Source organism: Aplidium turbinatum, chromosome 11, assembly GCF_918807975.1.
Source record: "Aplidium turbinatum chromosome 11, kaAplTurb1.1, whole genome shotgun sequence".
In the NCBI taxonomy this organism is placed as follows: domain Eukaryota; kingdom Metazoa; phylum Chordata; class Ascidiacea; order Aplousobranchia; family Polyclinidae; genus Aplidium; species Aplidium turbinatum.
Genome location: NC_137482.1, coordinates 25,420,789 through 25,437,793, shown reverse-complemented (window position 1 = coordinate 25,437,793; position 17,005 = coordinate 25,420,789). Strand labels below are relative to the sequence as shown.

The window sequence follows — 17,005 nt, the reverse complement described above, 5'->3', positions numbered from 1 at the left end:
TTTTTTCAAGGTACAAAATGACGGTACAAATTGTTCATGAGATTAGCAGTGATGTACGCTAGGGTGCACACAATGCCGTCATGTCAATCGATTTTTATGTAGATTGGTGAAAATGTTCTATTTGATGGGAAAACAGCTTCTGTGAAGTTTGGTGATGATCGGACTACGTCTATGTGGGCAACCGATGACATGGAATTTAGGTCGATATCGCCATGACACCGTGTTGAATTTAGGGTTGCTATTTGCAATAAGTGAAAAAAAGTCTCGACTTGACAGTAGCTCCAGTGAGGACGATAAGTCGTTAGCCTCATATATACCAGACTCTAAGCCAAATAAAAGATTTCATGAAAGAGTGGTGAAGTCCGGAACAGAAGCCTTCATTCCTCATGATATACTTACTTCCCCGAGACTGGTGTCATAGCTACACGACTGAAAATGACACCTGCACAGCAAGCCGCCTTTAGTGAGGCATTTGTAAAGGAAGCTGGGGGTGATGCTTCAAAAGTCTCTACATCATATTTACAATCGGCTAAGGTCAGATGTGTAGTGAACAAAAAAATAGCTGGTGAAATTAAGAAATCCTGGATCCCACCGACCTTTGCCTCTATTCACTGGGATGGGAAGAGCTTACCCACTCTTCAAAACAAATACGAAAAAGAAGAGAGATTGGCCATCGCCATTGGCAAGTTCTCTGATGAACTGAAGTTACTGGGAACACCTGCTTATCCATCTGGTATGGAAGAGCGAGCTGGCGAAATCATATCAAGACTGACCTTAGAGTTACTCCAAGAATGGCAATGCTCTGAAAAAGTTGTGAGTATGGTATTTGACACAACCTCATCAAACACTGGACACTTGACTGCTATCCAAAATCAGGCGCGTCTTGAACGTGCACTATTCTGGGCAGGTTGTTCTCATCATGTCGGTGAGTTGATAGTGGGACATGTATAATATTTAAGGACTTGAAGATAGATGTCAGCAAGTCACCAGAAGTAACTTTATTTACCAGAATTCGTAAAAACTGGAATTATATTTCACATGACATCAATCAACCACTCAACTACTTTGACATTTCCAAGCTCCCAAAAGAAGCACACGAGTATGTTTTGAAATGGAAAGATAAACTGATTTGTTTATTAGAGCAGAAAGCCAAGTTCTTGAGGGATGACTATAAAGAGATGATAAATTTGTGTGTGTCATACTTAACTCCAGCCACACAGGTAAAATTCCTGTGTCCTGGAGCTGTGCATAAGGCCAGGTGGATGGCCAAGTTGATTTATGCATTAAAACTTGTTCTACTGGAGGATCAAATTGCAGCTCTGCCGAAGGGAACTGTCATGACAACTTCTCAGGCCACCAAGATTAGAGATTTTGTGAACGTTGTCTCACTTGTGTACTGTACCTGGTGGTTTAGATGCAGTGTAGCCACTGATGCACCTTTGAATAGCTTACAGTTATATATAGACATTCTGAAGTACAAAACCATCAACAGCATCATATCAGACAGTGCTGCACGATGTCTCAAACGACATTTGTGGTACTTGTCCAGTGAATTTGTTCCTACATCTTCATTCAGTTCTAAAGTGAGCAATGCAGATAAGCGTCAAATAGCTGACAGACTTCTCAATTTAAAACCGGCAGAACCACTTGCTGCTCCAACTAGACGTTTCGGCACCAGGTACGGAAAACCTACATTTCCGGACTCCATTAAGCTAGACTCCAAACTTTCAGACTTTGTTGATGTGGACTCATGGTTTTTTTTCTCATCTTTAAGAATTAAAGATAAATTCCTTGTTTTACCGGTCAAAGATCGGGAGTTGTGCAAGGCCTATCAAGAAGCTAAATGCAATGTTAGAGCTATAAATGTTACCAATGATATTGCTGAGAGAGGCGTGAAACTCAGTACTGATTTTTTAAATATATAGTGCAAGAATTGAAGAAAATTACCAAAACACCCTCCAAGTAGTGGAGAATGCGAGAAAAAATGACACTTAATTTGTGAGAGAAAAAAAAGAACTCCTCAAACAATGAAAATGTATCATTGTGTATCAATTGTGTACTGTACCTTAATGTGTATTTTTCTTGTATCTATAATTATGTGTACCGTAAAACAGCACAACTTTGCCCAAAATTTGTGAGTTAAAGTTTGACCACAATATGGTCTTAACATTTTATTGGATTTGTCTAACGGATAATATTTAACAGTATTATTCATTAGACAAATCCTATAAAACATGAAGACCATATTGTAGTCACACTTTAACTCACAAATTTTGGGCAAAGTTGTCCATCCGGGCAAAGTTGTGCTACAGTATAATTCGCCTATAGTGACACCTGAAGGGACCGCGGAAAAAGTGTCACTATAGCCGAATTCTACTCAACTGTTGCGTATGCAAACGGGACTTTGCAACAGGTGTCACTATAGGCGAAGTGTCACTACAGCCAAAGTCGCTATAGGCGAATTCTACTGTATTTTACGGTATCTATAAGAATGCTCAATACTAAGAGCAATATCAATACATTTCATTAGGAATACATAAAGTCCCCTTTGTAGATATAGATACATAATAGAGTGTATCAGAATGTGTATCTTAATTTTGGTAACTTGTCCAAAATGTTAGAAATAGTCAAAATAATTACATGAATGCATGTATTTTGTATGAGGTTATATGTATACAGTAATTGTACAATTTTTGTTACTTTTTCGGAAATTATGGGATTTTTTGATAGTGGTGTTGCCCACATAGACATTCACCAATCTTACTGATATTTGGCCCAGCATAGTTACTCATCTAATCGAACAAACAGGGGAATCTACAAATAAATCGGGTAAAAAAATTCAAAAAAGTCGGCATTGTGTGCACCCTAATGTACGCACATACAAAAAATATTGACGCCGTCAGCGTAAACACAAAACCATACGCCGTATGCGTCAACGTAACTTGTAAAAAAAGTTGGCGGCATCAGCGTTAGCGCATACACTAGCGTAAACTCATTTTGTTTGCTAGGTGCCAAACATTCACACGGTATAAACCACTCGAAACAAACGAGTTTTATTTTGACTTTCCACAAAGAAACACAAGCATCTGAAAGTGTTCATCTGACATTTTGCTGTGTTTTGGTTTCAATATGCCTTTGCCCATTGAAAACATTCTTTCAACTGCAGCGCTGGAAGGTACCGGCGTATTGTAGCGAAAAAATACATGGCGCCGGTCTTTGGATGTGAAACACTATTTGACCGGTCATGACGTCACTATACAGGCACTTCTTTTCTTTTTCTCTTACAGGCACCTTTTTCTTTTTCTCTTTCAAAAGCAAAAGACGAGAAGCGCGTATATAAGTTCTAAATTCAACAATTTTGTTCAACTCGACCCGTGGCGCGTGCGATACTTCGCCGGCTCCTATTCTAGAGGGAATGAGTTCGATACTCCTCGGAAACGTTCTTTTTTTTAACTAAATTTTGACCCGAAGTGCATTTTTGTAGTCAATTTTTAATTTGAGTTGCATTACATTTACATACCATTACCATTTTTTTAAAAGAAGCATTGTATATAACTAACTTGTTGAGAGCAAAAATGTAATGCGTCGTTTGGCAAACACGGTCACATCAATCAATCATTTTATTTTTTGTGATCAACGCGTCCGGGACGAAAAAGATACGGTACCAACTACAAAAATCGATATAGACCTACCAGCACGTTAGTGAACGGGAAAAGGTGGCAAAACCTTGAAAGGTTTAAAACATGCCTGAATGAAAAATTATATAGTAGGCTATCAGTAGTTAGCACAGCCACAAACGAAAAATTACTCAGAGAAATTCTCAAATTCCAGCAAATTAAAAAAACTCTAACTTTATTACTCACATTTGAAAAGACATAAAAAATTGGGCTGTAGGCAACTCAAATTAAAAATTGACTACAAAAATGGGTGCTGGTTAAAGATCGGCCGCCTTGGTCAGTGACGTCACGAAAAAGTGTGACGTCATGCAAAAAAACGCAACTACTTTTAGGAAGGGTGCAAAAACGCGGAATAGAAGTAAAAGCGGAATGCTTAACTTAAACTGTACTATTTTGTACCAATTCTCAGCAATTCAATTTTTACAATAAAAATACCAAACCAACACAAATTAAAAATGTATGTTTTGCTTTATTAACCTACCAAGTTTCACGTTTATATGTTATCTACAAAACAAGCTTTTTTCCAAGGCGATTCGATCGTGGTTCAGTATTAGCCGCCCACAGTTTGCTGTGATCGATGAATACTGCCTCCACCAAATATGCTGTAGCTTTCTCATTTCTGCTCGGATTTTAACAAGAATGCATTAATTGCCAATCTAAAGTAGGCATTATATTTATGTAGCGATAACTTAAACTTTACTATTTTGTACCAATTCTCAGAAATTCACTTTTTACAATAAAAATACCAAACCAACACAAGATAAAAGAGTATGTCTTGGTTTATTCATATGTTAACTTTCCCATTTATATCTAATCCACAAAACGAGCAATCGTTGTTCAAACGTAACCGCTCGACGAAGCTTTTTTCCAATGCATTTTTCAAGGCGATTCGATCGTGGTTCAGCATAAGCCGCCCACAGTTTGCAGTGATTGATGAATACTGCCTCCACCAAATGTGTTGTAGCTTTCTCATTTCTGCGTGGATTTGAGAAATTTTACCATCGTTGGAAAGCACGATAGCCTACTGCATCTATCCGATTTAATTGGTTGCAAGTTTAAAGTATGCATTATATTGATCTAGCGCTAACTTAAACTTTACTATTTTGTACCAATTCTCAGCAATTCAACTTTTACAATAAAAATATCAAACCAACACAAATTAAAAGAGTATGTCTTGGTTTATTCATATGTTAACTTTCACATTTATATGTAATCAACAAAACGAACAATCGTTGTTCAAACGTAACCGCTCGACGAAGCTTTTTTCCAATGCATTTTTCAAGGCGATTCGATCGTGGTTAAGTATTAGCCGCCCACAGTTTGCAGTGATCGATGAATACTGCCTCCACCAAATATGCTGTAGCTTTCTCATTTCTGCCCAGATTCTAACAATTTTACTATCGTTGGATGGCATTATGCTTTATCTACTCGAATGGATTAATTGCCAATCTAAAGTAGGCATTATATTTATGTAGCGCTAACTTAAACTTTACTATTTTGTACCAATTCTCAGCAATTCAATTTTTACAATAAAAATATCAAACCAACACAAATTAAAAGACTATGTCTTGCCTTATTAACCTACCAACTTTCACGTTTATATGTTATCTACAAAACGAGAAATCGTTGTTCAAACGTAACCGCTTGATGAAGCTTTTTTCCAAGGCGATTCGATCGTGGTTCAGTATTAGCCGCCCACAGTTTGCTGTGATCGATGAATACTGCCTCCACCAAATATGCTGTAGCTTTCTCACTTCTGCTCGGATTCTAACAATTTTACTATCGTTGGATGGCATTATGCTTCATCTACTCGAATGGATTAATTGCCAAGCTAAAGTAGGCATTATATTTATGTAGCGCTAACTTAAACTTTACTATTTTGTACCAATTCTCAGAAATTCATTTTTTACAATAAAAATACCAAACCAACACAAATTAAAAGACTATGTCTTGGTTTATTCATATGTTAACTTTCACATTTATATCTAATCCACAAAACGAGCAATCGTTGTTCAAACGTAACCACTCGACGAAGCTTTTTTCCAATGCATTTTTCAAGGCGATTCGATCGTGGTTCAGCATAAGCCGCCCACAGTTTGCAGTGATCGATGAATACTGCCTCCACCAAATGTGTTGTAGCTTTCTCATTTCTGCGTGGATTTGAGAAATTTTACTATCGTTGGAAAGCACGATACTGCATCTATCCGATTTAATTGGTTGCAAGTTTAAAGTATGCATTATATTGATCTAGCGCTAACTTAAACTTTACTATCTTGTACCAATTCTCAGCAATTCAACTTTTACAATAAAAATATCAAACCAACACAAATTAAAAGAGTATGTCTTGGTTTATTCATATGTTAACTTTCACATTTATATCTAATCAACAAAACGAGCAATCGTTGTTCAAACGTAACCGCTCGACAAAGCTTTTTTCCAATGCATTTTTCAAGGCGATTCGATCGTGGTTCAGTATAAGCCGCCCACAGTTTGCAGTGATCAGTGAATACTGCCTCCACCAAATGTGTTGTAGCTTTCTCATTTCTGCGCGGATTTGAGAAATTTTATCATCGTTGGAAAGCACGATACTGCATCTATCCGATTTAATTGGTTGCAAGTTTAAAGTAGGCATTATATTGATCTAGCGCTAACTTAAACTTTACTATTTTGTACCAATTCTCAGCAATTCAATTTTTACAATAAAAATACCAAACCAACACAAATTAAAAGAGTGTGTCTTGCTTTATTAACCTAACAACTTTCACGTTTATATGTTATCTACAAAACGAGAAATCGTTGTTCAAACATAACCGCTCGACGAAGCTTTTTTCCAATGCATTTTTCAAGGCGATTCGATCGTGGTTAAGTATTAGCCGCCCACACTTTGCTGTGATCGATGAATACTGCCTCCACCAAATATGCTGTAGCTTTCTCATTTCTGCTCGGATTCTAACAATTTTACTATCGTTGGATGGCATTATGCTTTATCTACTCGAATGGATTAATTGCCAATCTAAAGTAGGCATTATATTTATGTAGCGATAACTTAAACTTTACTATTTTGTACCAATTCTCAGCAATTGAATTTTTACAATAAAAATACCAAACCAACACAAATTAAAAGAGTATGTCTTGGTTTATTCATATGTTAACTTTCACATTTATATCTAATCCACAAAACGAGCAATCGTTATTCAAACGTAACCGCTCGATGAAGCTTTTTTGACAATTTTACTGACGTTGGAAAGCACGATACTGCATCTACCCGAATCAATTGATTGCATGTCCAAGGTATACAGTATATTTATCTGCTAACTTAAACTTCACTATTATAACATCAATTACTCCGAAAGTGATATGACATTTGGACAACACCATGAACTCCAAACAGACTTAAGCAATGATATCCATAAGCAGACACTAGGCAAAAAGTGTTTACTAATTCTCTTTAATTGAATCTTGCTTGAACATTTTTAATTATTCCAGACATGTTGGATCAATGTGCTTGGCCTACATAGTTTTTGAAGTCAAGATTCAGTTGGTCAAGTAAAAATAGTAGGCTACACATTTAGCCAAACGCAGCAACACCAGTTTTCAAGATTAAACAATAGAAACCCTTTAATGATGCAGAAATCAGTAGTCTTAACAGCATCAAATTTTACGTCTTGAAGCAGTTTAACATCGCCTATTTTAATACGAGAAGTAAAATGGGGTGACTTTGGTCCAATTATGAGCCACCGCTTACTTTAATTTTACAATGGTTCTGGGAGAAAACTTTAATTGTGACCGATATTGAGGGCTATCAAGAGCCCTTACATATTACCAATTTTGAAGTCATTTGGTCCATGCGTAGAGTTTCAAAAAAAACAAAACTATAAGTGGTTTTCACTCCAGTGTTTATTTGTGAATTGGGGTTAACTGATTCGTGTAGATGAAGTATCGTGCTTTCTAACTATGGTAAAATTATTGAAATCCGAGCAGAAATGAGAAAGCTAAAGCACATTTGGTGGAGGCACTATTCACCGATCACAGCGAACGGGGGGAGAATCGAGTCGCCTGAATGCATTGGGAAAAAACTTCGTCGAGCGGTTACGTTTGAACAACGATTTCTCGTTTTGTAGATAACATATAAACGTGAAAGTTGGTAGGTTAATAAGGCAAGACATACTCTTTTAATTTGTGTTGGTTTGGTATTTTTATTGTAAAAATTCAATTGCTGAGAATTGGTACAAAATAGTAAAGTTTAAGTTATCGCTACATAAATATAATGCCTACTTTAGATTGGCAATTAATCCATTCGAGTAGATGAAGCATAATGCCATCCAACGATAGTAAAATTGTTAGAATCCGAGCAGAAATGAGAAAGCTACAGCATATTTGGTGGAGGCAGTATTCATCGATCACTGCAAACTGTGGGCGGCTAATACTTAACCACGATCAAATCGCCTTGAAAAATGCATTGGAAAAAAGCTTTGTCGAGCGGTTACGTTTGAACAACGATTGCTCGTTTTGTAGATAACATATAAACGTGAAAGTTGGTAGGTTAATAAGGCAAGACATACTCTTTTAATTTGTGTTGGTTTGGTATTTTTATTGTAAAAATTGAATTGCTGAGAATTGGTACAAAATAGTAAAGTTTAAGTTAGCGCTACATAAATATAATGCCTACTTTAGATTGGCAATTAATCCATTCGAGTAGATGAAGCATAATGCCATCCAACGATAGTAAAATTGTTAGAATCCGAGCAGAAATGAGAAAGGTACAGCATATTTGGTGGAGGCAGTATTCATCGATCACAGCAAACTGTGGGCGGCTAATACTTAACCATGATCGAATCGCCTTGAAAAATGCATTGGAAAAAAGCTTTGTCAAGCGGTTACGTTTGAACAACGATTGCTCGTTTTGTTGATTAGATATAAATGTGAAAGTTAACATATGAATAAACCAAGACATACTCTTTTAATTTGTGTTGGTTTGATATTTTTATTGTAAAAGTTGAATTGCTGAGAATTGGTACAAAATAGTAAAGTTTAAGTTAGCGCTAGATCAATATAATGCATTATTCATCGATTACAGCAAACTGTGGGCGGCTAATACTTAACCACGATCGAATCGCCTTGAAAAATGCATTGGAAAAAAGCTTTGTCGAGCGGTTACGTTTGAACAACGATTGCTCGTTTTGTAGATAACATATAAACGTGAAAGTTGGTAGGTTAATAAGGCAAGACATACTCTTTTAATTTGTGTTGGTTTGGTATTTTTATTGTAAAAATTGAATTGCTGAGAATTGGTACAAAATAGTAAAGTTTAAGTTATCGCTACATAAATATAATGCCTACTTTAGATTGGCAATTAATCCATTCGAGTAGATGAAGCATAATGCCATCCAACGATAGTAAAATTGTTAGAATCCCAGCAGAAATGAGAAAGCTACAGCATATTTGGTGGAGGCAGTATTCATCGATCACAGCAAACTGTGGGCGGCTAATACTTAACCACGATCGAATCGCCTTGAAAAATGCATTGGAAAAAAGCTTTGTCGAGCGGTTACGTTTGAACAACGATTGCTCGTTTTGTAGATAACATATAAACGTGAAAGTTGGTAGGTTAATAAGGCAAGACATACTCTTTTAATTTGTGTTGGTTTGGTATTTTTATTGTAAAAATTGAATTTCTGAGAATTGGTACAAAATAGTAAAGTTTAAGTTAGCGCTACATAAATATAATGCCTACTTTAGATTGGCAATTAATCCATTCGAGTAGATGAAGCATAATGCCATCCAACGATAGTAAAATTGTTAGAATCCGAGCAGAAATGAGAAAGCTACAGCATATTTGGTGGAGGCAGTATTCATCGATCACAGCAAACTGTGGGCGGCTAATACTTAACCACGATCGAATCGCCTTGAAAAATGCATTGGAAAAAAGCTTTGTCGAGCGGTTACGTTTGAACAACGATTGCTCGTTTTGTTGATTAGATATAAATGTGAAAGTTAACATATGAATAAACCAAGACATACTCTTTTAATTTGTGTTGGTTTGATATTTTTATTGTAAAAGTTGAATTGCTGAGAATTGGTACAAAATAGTAAAGTTTAAGTTAGCGCTAGATCAATATAATGCATACTTTAAACTTGCAACTAATTAAATCGGATAGATGCAGTATCGTGCTTTCCAACGATGGTAAAATTTCTCAAATCCACGCAGAAATGAGAAAGCTACAACACATTTGGTGGAGGCAGTATTCATCGATCACTGCAAACTGTGGGCGGCTTATGCTGAACCACGATCGAATCGCCTTGAAAAATGCATTGGAAAAAAGCTTCGTCGAGCGGTTACGTTTGAACAACGATTGCTCGTTTTGTGGATTAGATATAAATGTGAAAGTTAACATATGAATAAAGCAAGACATACTCTTTTAATTTGTGTTGGTTTAGTATTTTTATTGTAAAAAATGAATTTCTGAAAATTAATACAAGATAGTAAAGTTTAAGCTTCGTCGAGCGGTTACGTTTGAACAACAATTGCTCGTTTTGTGGATTAGATATAAATGTGAAAGTTAACATATGAATAAACCAAGACATACTCTTTTAATTTGTGTTGGTTTGATATTTTTATTGTAAAAGTTGAATTGCTGAGAATTGGTACAAGATAGTAAAGTTTAAGTTAGTGCTAGATCAATATAATGCATACTTTAAACTTGCAACCAATTAAATCGGATAGATGCAGTATCGTGCTTTCCAACGATAGTAAAATTTCTCAAATCCACGCAGAAATGAGAAAGCTACAACACATTTGGTGGAGGCAGTATTCATCGATCACTGCAAACTGTGGGCGGCTTATGCTGAACCACGATCGAATCGCCTTGAAAAATGCATTGGAAAAAAGCTTCGTCGAGCGGTTACGTTTGAACAACGATTGCTCGTTTTGTGGATTAGATATAAATGTGAAAGTTAACATATGAATAAACCAAGACATAGTCTTTTAATTTGTGTTGGTTTGGTATTTTTATTGTAAAAAATGAATTTCTGAGAATTGGTACAAAATAGTAAAGTTTAAGTTAGCGCTACATAAATATAATGCCTACTTTAGCTTGGCAATTAATCCATTCGAGTAGATAAAGCATAATGCCATCCAACGATAGTAAAATTGTTAGAATCCGAGCAGAAGTGAGAAAACTACAGCATATTTGGTGGAGGCAGTATTCATCGATCACAGCAAACTGTGGGCGGCTAATACTGAACCACGATCGAATCGCCTTGGAAAAAAGCTTCGTCAAGCGGTTACGTTTGAACAACGATTTCTCGTTTTGTAGATAACATATAAACGTGAAAGTTGGTAGGTTAATAAGGCAAGACATACTCTTTTAATTTGTGTTGGTTTGGTATTTTTATTGTAAAAATTGAATTGCTGAGAATTGGTACAAAATAGTAAAGTTTAAGTTAGCGCTACATAAATATAATGCCTACTTTAGATTGGCAATTAATCCATTCGAGTAGATAAAGCATAATGCCATCCAACGATAGTAAAATTGTTAGAATCTGGGCAGAAATGAGAAAGCTACAGCATATTTGGTGGAGGCAGTATTCATCGATCACTGCAAACTGTGGGCGGCTAATACTTAACCACGATCGAATCGCCTTGAAAAATGCATTGGAAAAAAGCTTCGTCGAGCGGTTACGTTTGAACAACGATTGTTCGTTTTGTTGATTACATATAAATGTGAAAGTTAACATATGAATAAACCAAGACATACTCTTTTAATTTGTGTTGGTTTGATATTTTTATTGTAAAAGTTGAATTGCTGAGAATTGGTACAAAATAGTAAAGTTTAAGTTAGCGCTAGATCAATATAATGCATTATTCATCGATTACAGCAAACTGTGGGCGGCTAATACTTAACCACGATCGAATCGCCTTGAAAAATGCATTGGAAAAAAGCTTTGTCGAGCGGTTACGTTTGAACAACGATTGCTCGTTTTGTAGATAACATATAAACGTGAAAGTTGGTAGGTTAATAAGGCAAGACATACTCTTTTAATTTGTGTTGGTTTGGTATTTTTATTGTAAAAATTGAATTGCTGAGAATTGGTACAAAATAGTAAAGTTTAAGTTATCGCTACATAAATATAATGCCTACTTTAGATTGGCAATTAATCCATTCGAGTAGATGAAGCATAATGCCATCCAACGATAGTAAAATTGTTAGAATCCGAGCAGAAATGAGAAAGCTACAGCATATTTGGTGGAGGCAGTATTCATCGATCACAGCAAACTGTGGGCGGCTAATACTTAACCACGATCGAATCGCCTTGAAAAATGCATTGGAAAAAAGCTTTGTCGAGCGGTTACGTTTGAACAACGATTGCTCGTTTTGTAGATAACATATAAACGTGAAAGTTGGTAGGTTAATAAGGCAAGACATACTCTTTTAATTTGTGTTGGTTTGGTATTTTTATTGTAAAAATTGAATTTCTGAGAATTGGTACAAAATAGTAAAGTTTAAGTTAGCGCTACATAAATATAATGCCTACTTTAGATTGGCAATTAATCCATTCGAGTAGATGAAGCATAATGCCATCCAACGATAGTAAAATTGTTAGAATCCGAGCAGAAATGAGAAAGCTACAGCATATTTGGTGGAGGCAGTATTCATCGATCACAGCAAACTGTGGGCGGCTAATACTTAACCACGATCGAATCGCCTTGAAAAATGCATTGGAAAAAAGCTTTGTCGAGCGGTTACGTTTGAACAACGATTGCTCGTTTTGTTGATTAGATATAAATGTGATAGTTAACATATGAATAAACCAAGACATACTCTTTTAATTTGTGTTGGTTTGATATTTTTATTGTAAAAGTTGAATTGCTGAGAATTGGTACAAAATAGTAAAGTTTAAGTTAGCGCTAGATCAATATAATGCATACTTTAAACTTGCAACTAATTAAATCGGATAGATGCAGTATCGTGCTTTCCAACGATGGTAAAATTTCTCAAATCCACGCAGAAATGAGAAAGCTACAACACATTTGGTGGAGGCAGTATTCATCGATCACTGCAAACTGTGGGCGGCTTATGCTGAACCACGATCGAATCGCCTTGAAAAATGCATTGGAAAAAAGCTTCGTCGAGCGGTTACGTTTGAACAACGATTGCTCGTTTTGTGGATTAGATATAAATGTGAAAGTTAACATATGAATAAAGCAAGACATACTCTTTTAATTTGTGTTGGTTTAGTATTTTTATTGTAAAAAATGAATTTCTGAAAATTAATACAAGATAGTAAAGTTTAAGCTTCGTCGAGCGGTTACGTTTGAACAACAATTGCTCGTTTTGTGGATTAGATATAAATGTGAAAGTTAACATATGAATAAACCAAGACATAGTCTTTTAATTTGTGTTGGTTTGGTAATTTTATTGTAAAAAATGAATTTCTGAGAATTGGTACAAAATAGTAAAGTTTAAGTTAGCGCTACATAAATATAATGCCTACTTTAGATTGGCAATTAATGCATTCGAGTAGATGAAGCATAATGCCATCCAACAATAGAAAAATTGTTAAAATCCGAGCAGAAATGAGAAAGCTACAGCATATTTGGTGGAGGCAGTATTCATCGATCACAGCAAACTGTGGGCGGCTAATACTTAACCCTTAAACGCCTATGTGTTTCACCAACCGTTATTACCTATCTGGGTCTCAAATGACCCGGCCTGTTAAAGGATATTGCTTTATCTTTTAATTTGTACATCTTTCTTAAATATGGTTATGAAACAAATCACTGTGTTGCAATTTCACTATTATACACTCCAAAACATACTACTTCGAAAAAAAAACAACAAAATTTGCAATAATTGCAAATGTAACATTTTTTTTTTTTGTGCAAAAGTAACCGAATTTAAGATCAACACTGCAAACTGTTAACAATAGAAAAGAATTGAAATAATGTAACTTCAAATATTATAACTTATAACTTCAAAACTCAACAAATGCTAAAGTTAGTGAAAGAAAAGCAATTAATTGCAACTTTCTACTAGGCTACTAGGTGCTCTAATGTGGTAGCATAGCCATGATGACGCTAAGCACAAGAATCATGCTGCACAATAGGGGCATAAAACCGTGACTTGCAGGTGATCGATACAACACGGCTCATTACATTCCTCGCACACATGGGGTGTTTTACGATCCAGAGAGATGGACAGATGTTTACGCTTTCCACCCCCATATGTAGCTGATAATTGAGAAGAGTCGATGTCAATTTTGTATCCACATTTTTGCAGCGATAGTTTAGCAGCTCTTGGAAGCTGTTTTACTTGCACTCGACGTTGCAGCCATGGATGAAGCAAACTCATACCGGTACCTAAGTTTGCCAGAAATATTCGGCGTCGATGACTTGCTTCTTTTTTCCTTCCTGGAAATTTAGCTCGGAAGACCACCATGCTATTGATACCCGCAATATTGAGGCAGTTGTAGAAGTAGGCAAGTGGCCAGCGATTTGTCCTTTTCTGCACACTGTAGTTGTGACAAAGTTGGTCAACTTTGTCAACAGCTGCTTTAGTACCATTATAGTCTTGTATCATGTCAGGTAAACCTTTATCTGCGTCAACTTTTCTATCATCAAGCCCGGATTTAGGGGGGAAAAGGGTGCAGGTGCCCCGGGCCTCCCGACTTTTGAAGGGCCCCCTACGTGGAAAAAATGTGATTTTATGTTATTCTTATTTTTTTTCTTTCAGCCTTTGAAGTTTCTTCAAAATGCTGTGCAGTGCAGTGCTGGATTAATGCTACTGTATACGTAGAGGTGTTTTGTTTTGCGCGGGGGCCCCCCGATCTAAAAGTGCTCCGGGTCCCCCATCAGCTAAATCCGGCTCTGGCTATCATTATGCTAGTTGCATAATGATAGCTCTGTTATCATTATGCTCTGTTATCATATGCTCTGTCACAGGTTGCCTCCGCCCAACTCCAACTGACTGTTTGCCTGTCCTTGCAAGCATTGAGCCAGCTGCACTACGGCGCCAACGTGCTGTTCTTTCCCTGAGCCGTAAAGCCCTAAACCCTGGCCATCCGCTACACACAACCACGCTGAGATATCCACCAAAGCAGCGGCTAAAATCAAGAAAGCCATTTGTACGCGCTGCACAAGACCTTCTGGCAGCCTCTGGTGGAAGCCCTAGCAAACAGTGGTGCCACGCGGCGTGGTGTGAACAATGGTCAAGCAGCACGTCCCCACTTCGCCAAGTATTCAGATCCCCGTCCGAAATCCAGCTGGGACATGGCCTCTCTAGACTTGCCTCATCAAGGCGTAACCGTTTGCTCACTGGTGTTGGACGCTATGGTGCAGACATGTTGCGCTGGGGCTTGGCAGAGAGTGCTGCTTGTGAGTGTGGCGAAATGCAGACGGCAGCCCACATTATCAAGGATTGCCGGCTATACAGACCACCCCATGGTATGGAAGGCCTAATTTCCATCGATGACGACACCAGGCAGTGGCTAACCAACGGATGCCCTGACATATAGCGACAACACGAGAGATTATGCTAGTTGATAGTAAAACTACTACTTTGTTTTTCCTTGGCACATACGATACTAACGTTTGCCTGTCACTAAAACCAAACAAGCTTGATCCAACCCTTTTCGTCTTTCTTGTTGCAAATTCAACGGGAAGTTCTCGCCTATTTTCAACTATACAAAACTTTCACCAGTAATTGAAAAGTTAGAAAGTTGCTTTATGGTTTATTTATTATACGAATTAAGTTTAATGTTTGTGGTAGCCTACTTTAAAGAGTTACTGCTGGCAAAATAAACTGTTATTCAAAAAAAGTTGCACTATTACCTGACATGGGTCTCTAGAGACCCTATAAGTTTTTTCTTCCAAAACAGCAGTAACTATTTTACCAGTGGAATATTTTTAAAATTATAAATGTGAAATGGGAGAAGAATAAATGCTTTGAGAATACTGGCAGTCACACAGAATATGGCTAGACGTCCCAAGAGATATGGGGGAAGTAAAGACAGCTCGAGTCACTAGAGACCCACATAGGCGTTTAAGGGTTAACCACGATCGAATCGCCTTGAAAAATGCATTGGAAAAAAGCTTTGTCGAGCGGTTACGTTTGAACAACGATTGCTCGTTTTGTAGATAACATATAAACGTGAAAGTTAGTAGGTTAATAAGGCAAGACATACTCTTTTAATTTGTGTTGGTTTGGTATTTTTATTGTAAAAATTGAATTGCTGAGAATTGGTACAAAATAGTAAAGTTTAAGTTATCGCTACATAAATATAATGCCTACTTTAGATTGGCAATTAATCCATTCGAGTAGATGAAGCATAATGCCATCCAACGATAGTAAAATTGTTAGAATCCGAGCAGAAATGAGAAAACTACAGCATATTTGGTGGAGGCAGTATTCATCGATCACAGCAAACTGTGGGCGGCTAATAGCCTACTGAACCACGATCGAATCGCCTTGGAAAAAAGCTTCGTCGAGCGGTTACGTTTGAACAACGATGTCTCGTTTTGTAGATAACATATAAACGTGAAAGTTGGTAGGTTAATAAGGCAAGACATACTCTTTTAATTTGTGTTGGTTTGGTATTTTTATTGTAAAAATTGAATTGCTGAGAATTGGTACAAAATAGTAAAGTTTAAGTTAGCGCTACATAAATATAATGCCTACTTTAGATTGGCAATTAATCCATTCGAGTAGATGAAGCATAATGCCATCCAACGATAGTAAAATTGTTAGAATCTGAGCAGAAATGAGAAAGCTACAGCATATTTGGTGGAGGCAGTATTCATCGATCACAGCAAACTGTGGGCGGCTAATACTGAACCACGATCGAATCGCCTTGGAAAAAAGCTTGTTTTGTAGAAACGTGAAAGTTGGTAGGTTAATAAAGCAAGAATTGTAGGGTATAATGGGGTAATTCCGGACATGGGGTAATTCCGGACAGCCTGGGGTAATTCCTGTTCTAATCGTATTATCAGTTTATTTTATTTCAAAACAGAAGTATAAAGAATAAATGCACACGTAAATACAAAATAACAAAGTAAGTAAACAACACAACGCAAACAAAATACATTAATGCGTTCATAAAGTGACTTCCACAGTCCGAGAATAAAAAAACATTCAAACACAATCTTTTTCAGAGTGAGCAAAATGTTCCTTTTTTATATACATATAATTTAGCTTTCGAGCGCCAAATGTGGTAAAATACTGAAAAAATAAAGTTTCTGTGCTGTCCGGAATTACCTGTAACGGTAAGGCTACGGGAAATTCCGTTTTTTGCATAAAAGGTGTGCATGTCCGGAATTACCCCACAGACGG

General features: G+C 36.8%; 1 protein-coding gene across 3 annotated transcripts in view; it reads right to left on the bottom strand.

Annotated features, from left to right (window-relative positions):
* Nucleotides 1-17,005, bottom strand: part of LOC145780009 (uncharacterized) — a 375,170-nt gene that overhangs the window by 44,498 nt on the left and 313,667 nt on the right. The gene's annotated exons all lie outside the window — the stretch shown is intronic.